Genomic DNA, 8,397 nt, shown 5'->3' with positions numbered 1-8,397 from the left:
TGAAAAAACATGATACTCATCTGCTCAAGAATTTGTCATGGTCCCTCACCAGTTTTCAAACCAAATCCATTCTCATTTTGGTATTCCAGATGCTATGTGTCTGTCTGCATCTTATCTATCAACTTGCTTTTTTCACTCATCTCAGGGCACTTGACCATGTGCGTCCTTCACTGTTGCTCTGTGCATCTGCTTCTGTTAATTTGCTCATGTTTCCCTCACCTAAAACACCTTCTCTTTCCATCCAAATCCTACTCATCCTTGAGCTCAGATCTGATTTCCTCCATGAGGATTTTCCTAGGTCCTTTACAATGAATTGATTTTTCCTCTTCCTTATCTACATGACACTTATCTGCTTTTATAATGCATTTGCCACTTTATCAAGTGTGACTTGTGTGTCTCCTAATTGTAAAAGTCTTGACTTAATATCGCTGAGTCACCAATCACGTCATCCATCTCTTGGATTCCTGACAACGAACTGAGGTATATCCTCAATACATGTTGCATTGAGTGCTCAAAGTTCTGTTCTAATTAACCCTTATCAAGTGTTTACAGCATACAGGGTATTGGTAGAGTGGGAACAGGATGTGAACAAGGTGGGGATAAGAAGTTCTCAGATTTTCCATATGGTTCCTACAAGAAACTCATAATCTAGTGGGGAAAACAACTTTTACTTATATTGCTAAACTAGCATGTGGTTCAGGTTGTAATTTTAAAAAGTTTGGACGTGTTATATAAAAATAGAGTGAATATTTCTCAAAGGAAGTGTCATAGCAGCTGAACCTTGCAGGATAAGTAGGATTATAATAAGTGAATGCGGAAAAGAAGCAGCCTGATGGATATGCAGGATAAAAGCCTGGAAGCTTGAATAACCAAGACCTAATAAAAAATGGGTAGTAAACAAGGGTGGCTGCAGCTTACTCAAACGTGATATAGGAGACACTCACAGGTAATACAAAGGGAATGAGGAAATAGATTGGAAATTTTCTATTTGATTCATTTACATTTTTTTCTGCCCTTTCCAATTCACTGGACCCTCTGTTTCAGTAAGTTCACAACCAAGTCTAAATGCTAACTCCACAGAACATCTAATTATCTGCACCTCCACATAGAAAGACAACCTTACTTCCAAAGAAAGGAAATCAGATTGGCATCCCAACAGCAGCATATGAAGCAAGACAACTGTGGATCAATGTATTCAATAAGCTCAAGGAAAAAAGCATGAGCCAAGGATTTCATATCTCCATCAGCTATACTTTCCAATTAATGCATGTAGAAGGAAGCAGGGAAATAGAATAATGCTATTAGAACACCACAGTAATAATTGCTTGGGAAGATCCTCTGGTGGGCAAAATTTTAAGGGGAAAAAGGATATTTTCATAGTCTCAAAATATCCCTCCCAAATATTTATTAATCACTGGGGTGGTGTCAACATCTTTCCACAGAGTCTCTGATACTGCTCCCTCCAGGAGATATATCATAGCCCCCTCCCCTGAGTGTAGCTGGACTCAGTGACTTGTTTCTAATGAGAGGTTTATGAAAAGGTAGAATAGTTAACTCTGCAGTGGAAAAACTAGCAGACTCTACCTTAATCAAGTGGTCAAGGTTAACTTCACCAGTAGCAAGTTATGTTGATGTCACGTACCCCGATATGATACAATGAGAGGGCCTCTTCACTTCTGTGATATTCTTCCCAAAAATCCATAACACAAGTCTAATCATGAGCAAATATCAGTCCACCCAAAATTTAGGAACATTCTACAAAGCATTTGATCAGTACTCTTCAATATTGTCAAGGTCATGAAAGACAAGGAAACACTGAGAAACTGTTACAGATTGGAGAAAACCAAGGAGACCTGAGAAGTAAATGCAAACTGGTACTCTGGACTGAATCCTGGAGCAGAAAAATGACTTTAGTGGGAAAACTGTTAAAATATAAAATGAAGCCTGTATTTAACATCTTAGTTTTGATAAGTGAGCCATGATTATTTAAGATGCTACCATTGGGTGAAGTGTACATGGGAACTCTGTACTCTCTTTGTAACTCCTCTGGAAATCTGAAATCATTACAAAATGAGAATTTAATAAAAAGTAAAAAAAAAAAAAAGCAGAGGTAAAGGGGGAGAGCTTAGTAGAATAAGCCCATTGACTGCCACCTAAATCCGAGTCATACGCAAATAATATTAATCATAGCTGACAAGCCAAAACCAGCATCATAAATACAGAATGAGAGGACTGGATATGTAATAAAGGTATTAACATAAAGGTAACAACGATGCAAACCATCCAAAATATAAAAAGAACTACAAAAAGTAAGACAAGCCATATAAATAAAGAAACCGTGCCATAATACCAATGGTAGAATTAAATGAAATGATAGGAGAGAGTTTGAATCAAACACATCATTCATAGAAATTTATGTCAATAGAATTAATTTAACTATTACAATAAAAAGATTTTCAGATTTGCTCAAGAAAGAATACTCAGCTCTATACTTTGTATAAGAGATACAACTAAGACCAAGTGATTCAGAAAGGCTACAAGTAAAGGTTAGAGCAGAGATGTGTCAGAGAAAGTGTGGGAAACAATCCATTCTTAAGAGACCAGATATCCAGGTCACACTGGGAAGTAAAAGAAAAAAAGTCAAGGCACAAAGTGTGCATGTGTGTGAGTGTGTGTATGTGTGTTTGCTGAATCTGTGTATATGTGAGTGTGTGAAAGTTTATGTGTATTGTGTGTGTTGTAACTGTGTGTACATATGTACGTGTGTGTGGATGTATGTGTGACTGTGTGTATGTGTCTCTGTGAGGGTGTGTATGTGAATATATGTATGTATATACATGCTAACATTTCAGTAAGAAAGAAGGGGAAACAAGATTGTGTAGATATGCCTTCATGTTTGTGTGTTTGTTTATTTTGTATAAGAAACAGAGGAAACATAGACCAGAAACTAGTGAACATTATTGCTTATAGGGCCTCTTAGGAAAGATGTGTAATTCCCATTCTGAGGCAGGAAATGCACAGGTGGCGCCTGGGCATCTTGTGCAATCGGAGACTACTGCAGTCCTATCAGAAGGACTCTGGAACCTTCTTGAAGTTTTTGATTTGATTTCATACCAGTCAAACTATAGTTTTGGCATCAAAATGAGTAATGCTTATACTGGATTTAAGCTGATAAAACGTATTCTAATCTATGCATTCATAATGATAATTTTTTAAAGGTTAATGATCTTCATAGGATGTTAGGAAAACAATTTATTATGAAAACTGGTGATTAGGTTTATTTATTCTGCTTTTTCTATGTGAATTTTATTTGTTATATACTCTCAGCTTTGTTTTCATTGAGGAAGTAAAGCTTTCAGTCTTTCAAGTGAAATAAAGGGAGAGAGGGAAGGGCGGGAAGGATGGAAAAGGGAAAGGAAAGGATGGACAAAGAAAGGAAAGGCAAAGGGAAGAGATGGAAGAGGGAAGGAACACGAAAAGAACAGAAAAGAGAACCAAGCAGGCAAGGAGAAAAGAAACAAAGAATCCACTTCTAGAAAAACTAATTTTAAAAAATGCCAAAGATATTCCTTCTGAGATTTCATAAAGCCAGTGAGAAAGAAAGCTTCAAAAAGTTTCCAGAGAAACAACACAGGAAAAGGAATCAGAATGACATGCAATTTCTCCAAACCAACGCAGCTTGCTGGAAGATAAAGGAAGAATGCCTTCAATGTTCAGAAGGAAAATTATTTCAGATCTATAATTCTGTAGATACCAAACTATTAATCATGTGTGAGGAAAGAACGAAGATCATTTGCAACATGTCTGGGCTCCAAATCCTTACTGGCAAAGAGACAATGAAGATTTCTTAGCAAAATGAGAGGATGAACGTGAAGAGGAAGACAGAGAGCTGGGACACAGGGAAGCTAACACAGGAGTTCAGCAAAGGGGAGTCTCAGCAGGACAGGTGAGCACTGGGCCAGAGGGCAACCCCTCCAGAATGGAACAGGAGAATGGAGGGCACCAGGAGAAAGTCTCCAGGATAAAAAAGAATGAAAGATTATTTATCACAGTTGAATTTTCAGGGAAGATATTTGATAGAAAATGATGATCTAATTGAGCAAATGGGAAAATAAAATTTTTATTAACTTTTTAAAAAATCTCACTAAGTCATACAGAAAAGGAAACATAAGCCTGGTACACTAATTGTCTCAGCAGTGGAAACTATTTGTGTGTCTCTGATAAAGATGGATTACTGAATTATCTAAAATCATGATATATCATCTAGGATGAGAAAAATGAGGAGTTAAATAAACAAGTAAACAGTTATTTACCATAACAGGGGTTGATTACTATGTCTACAATTAAAACCAAGAAGTATAAAGGTGAATTTTCAGAGAGATAGCTAAAAATAATTAGAAAGTCGTTGTAGCTGAAATGCATGGTCACAGTAGGCAGAAGACTATAGTTTTTGGAATATGCCTTTTAGTACTATATTTAAAATTGGTTTCTGAATAAAAATTAAAAAGAAATAAAAGGACAACAGCAAGGGACAACAGTGTGAAGTTATTGATATTGTTGAGGTGAGATGTGATGGCAGCATGGAATTGTGTGAAAGTGGTGTAAACGGAGAGACTTGGGCACATTTCAGATAGATTTCAGAGATATGGTTGACAGATCTTGTGTAAGTCTGGATGTGATAGCAGAAGGAGATGGACCTAATTTGTTCCCGGCCCACTTGGTTGGAGGATAAAATAAGAGAGTTCCCTTTTGATCATGCTAGATTTGAGATGTTTGTGAGGCATTCACATAACTATGTCGTGCTTGGAAGTTGTATACACAAGCCTGGAGATATGGGACATGTCAGAGCTGAGGATATATGTTCTGGGTCATCATCATATTGATGATATTAAAAGTCTTATAAAATAAATAGAGTCACATACAAAGAAAGAATAGAGAGAATAGAATAAAGAATCTTACATCTGAACCTTACAGAATCCCAACATTTAGATTCCGAGTAGAAGCAGAGGAGTCTTCCCCAATCATAACACTCATTACTATTTAGTTTAATTACTTTTTAAAATGTCTCTCTTTCCTGCTACAATACAGCTGTAGGGACTGAGACTGCCGTGTTTTGGTTGTGCAGGCCAGACAGACTGGAAACAGGCCTCTCCGTGTATGCTTGTGTGTGTGAGTGTGACTGCTCATGAAGAAAGAGGCAGAAGAATCAATGAGCAGGGAAGATTTAGTTAATAAATGCTTTTGGAATGACTGGTTAGCCATAAAACATCAAACTCTATTTCTCATTTCACAGCATTCTAATGTGAATTCCAGTTGAGTAGAAGTACTACGTATAAAAATTTAAGCTTTGGGGGGCTGGCTCCATGGCCGAGTGGTTAAGTACGTGCGCTCCGCTGCAGCGGCCCAGGGTTCGGATCCTGGGCGCGGACATGGCACCACTCGTCAGGCCACGTTGAGGCGGCGTCCCACATCCCACAACTAGAAGGACCTGCAACTAAGATATACAACTATGTACAGGTGGGGTTTGGGGAGATAAAGCAGAAAAAAATATATATATTGGCAACAGTTGTTAGCCCAGGTGCCAATCTAAAAAAAAAAAAAAATTTAAGCTTTGGAAAAAAAAATACAAATTATGTTTATAAAATATCTCTGAATGAGAGGGGACTTACAAATTTTAACGCAGATGGAAGAGATAGTTAACCAGTTGACCTTGGTTGACTTCAGGTCACTTCAATGACCTGATTGAAGGTCACTTCAGTCCTTTCCTCATTGATTTCTGATGCTCTTCTGATTTTCTATGGAAGTTTACTATGGATAGTCTTTTTTTTCCATCGATCTGTCTGATAATTCTTCATTTTATACCAAATTATTTTAATTATTGGAAATTCATCATGTATTTTAATACATAGTACATCAAGTCTATCTGTTTTATTATTTTTCTGGAAAAAATTTAGACATTTTTCCAGGTTCCCAAGGAAGTATTCCTTCGATGTTTATTTGAGGTAAATTAATCTGTGAATTATTTTTGACAAAACAAACCAAATAAATCAATGTCTTCAATTTATCCCATATGCTTAATAAATTCCAGACAGAATCAAGAGGGAAGTGTGAAAATTTAAACTATCAAGAAAAAAAAGAAAGAAAGAGGAGGAGAAAAATGAAGAGAGGGAGGTGATAGAAGAAAAAGAGAAAAAGAAATGTCAATTTTAGACCTCAGATTAAGAAAAGAAATTCTAAACACAAAAAACATAAAAGATCACATAAGACAGAAATCAATAACTATGATATATCAAATTGTAATGTTCATCAATTATAAATAACACAAATACTAAAATACTGTTAACATACAGAGAAATTATTTGCTGCAAATAGTTGCAACATTTTAATCTTTTCTTTGTAGAGTGGTAGAAATAAATGAGGAAATAATAGAATTTAATGAAAAATGAACAGATAATTCGTAGAAGTAAAAATGGCCAATAAACACATCAAATATTAATTAATTTTACTATTTCTCAAAAATATAAAAACTAAAACCACGATGCCCTAATTAATGTGTTTTTTAAATGCTTATTAAGTGTTTACTATGTAAGTTGCTATTTCATATTCCATAATATATAACAATTGATGCCTTCCAAAGGTAAAGGACCTTCAGCACATTTCAGGTTAAAGTAGATCTTAACCTACTTCATATTATGATTCATTATTAATTATTCTACTAAATATGTATGCGGCTGTGTATGTGATGGTGTATTCCTTCTCAGTCCATTTTTCCCCATTCCTGGAGTCTTATCTAGATCAAACTTCGTTACTTTAAATATAGATACTGCATTAGTCTGCTTCCAGTCTCTCTCCCCAAACTAATCCACGTGTGTCTCCAGTGAGTTTTCTGAATGGAAACGGTCATTTCCATCTCCTGCCAGGAAATTTTAAATGTATCAGACACTCCACGTGGGATCAGATATAATGTCTTCCATTAACTAGATGTGGTTAGTCAAGGGAAAATTTTCTACACATTTAAACATTTAATTTTGATGCAGTGTTGATTTGTTGAGGTTTGGAATCATAGTCTGGCACAATTACACAAGCATAATGAGAGCTGGTAATGGAAGTTATCATTGAGATTCCTCCTGGCCTGCTCTGGTAATGGTAGAATTCGGATTAAGATTTGCCAGAAAATTTTGAAATTCCATTCATACATCTTTTAACAAACACAATCTAATGATTTACAGATTACTATTTTATATAAAATGTTTTTCATTTTCTATGTTCAATAAATTAAATATATATTATATTATATATTGAATATAATTAATATAATTATATTAATAATAATTGAATATAATTAAATATATATTATATTTTATATTGAAATTATATATTCCAATATATTAAAATCAGTTTTCCATAGAGGTTGAAGTTTGTTTAAGAATATTATATTTAAATATAGTATTTTCCAGAACATTTATCACCTCCTTATTTCTCAGACTATAAATAAAAGGATTTAGTAAAGGAATTAAATTACTATAGTATAAAAAATTGCTCCTGGTGTATCTTTATTCCTTTCTTCAAATGGTCAAATATACATGAGAAGACAAATGTAGAATATTGAGACAGAGAAAAAGTGGGATGTGCACGTAGAAAATGCTTTGCCTCTCCCTTCTTTAGCTTTCATTCCAAAACATTGAAAAGGATGCAAAGATAAGAGATCAAGACCGTGGCAATGGTGAGGACTTGAATTGACACTGAAAAAACATATATCAGTAATTCATTGATAAAAGGGTCAGTACAGGAGAGTCTATAGAGTGGAAGAACATCACCAAAAAAGTGGTCAATGATGAGACCTGCAGAAAGTTAACCTTAATAGAAGCCCTACATGGATCAGGGAATGCAGGTTTGCAACTATGAAGGCCCCTGTGGTCTTCTGAATGCAGAGTTTCCTAACGTCTTGGGGGTAATGGCACAGGAACAACAGGAATCCATCAGACTCAGGTTGCCCAGAAAGATGCACACTGATGTGTGAAGATGCAGCTCCATAAAATTCAGTGCCACCAAGCTAAGATTCCCCACCATGGTGATCAGATAGATGGCCAAGAACTCCACAAACAGGAGCATCTTCAGCTCTGGGTGATCTGTAAATCCTATGAGGATAAACTCAGTTGTCAGAGTCATTTTCCTCAGCCATTCCTGGCTTCTCAGCTGAGATAGGAATTGTAGAGAATTGGAATTCTAAAATAGAGTGTATCTAATTCTCCCCTCGAATTTCCCCACGTACAAAAAGAAAGAAGGTCTTCTTCAATCATCCTATGCTGTCTTCTGAAAAATAGCCCATGCACAGTAGGTCAAGTCTGTGAGAACAGAAGTATCACAGATTGTGTCCACAGGATTGTCTAGAAATGC

At 35.7% G+C, this 8,397-nt stretch overlaps 1 pseudogene; it reads right to left on the bottom strand.

The window, feature by feature from the left end:
• Positions 1-7,394: 7,394 nt before the first annotated feature.
• Positions 7,395-8,182, bottom strand: LOC124238122 (olfactory receptor 5K4-like; annotated as a pseudogene).
• Between the last annotated feature and the right edge of the window lie 215 nt (positions 8,183-8,397).

Source organism: Equus quagga, chromosome 4 (genome assembly GCF_021613505.1).
Source record: "Equus quagga isolate Etosha38 chromosome 4, UCLA_HA_Equagga_1.0, whole genome shotgun sequence".
Lineage (NCBI taxonomy): Eukaryota > Metazoa > Chordata > Mammalia > Perissodactyla > Equidae > Equus > Equus quagga.
Note: the sequence above shows the minus strand (reverse complement) of the source record. Positions and strands in the feature narration are given on the sequence as shown.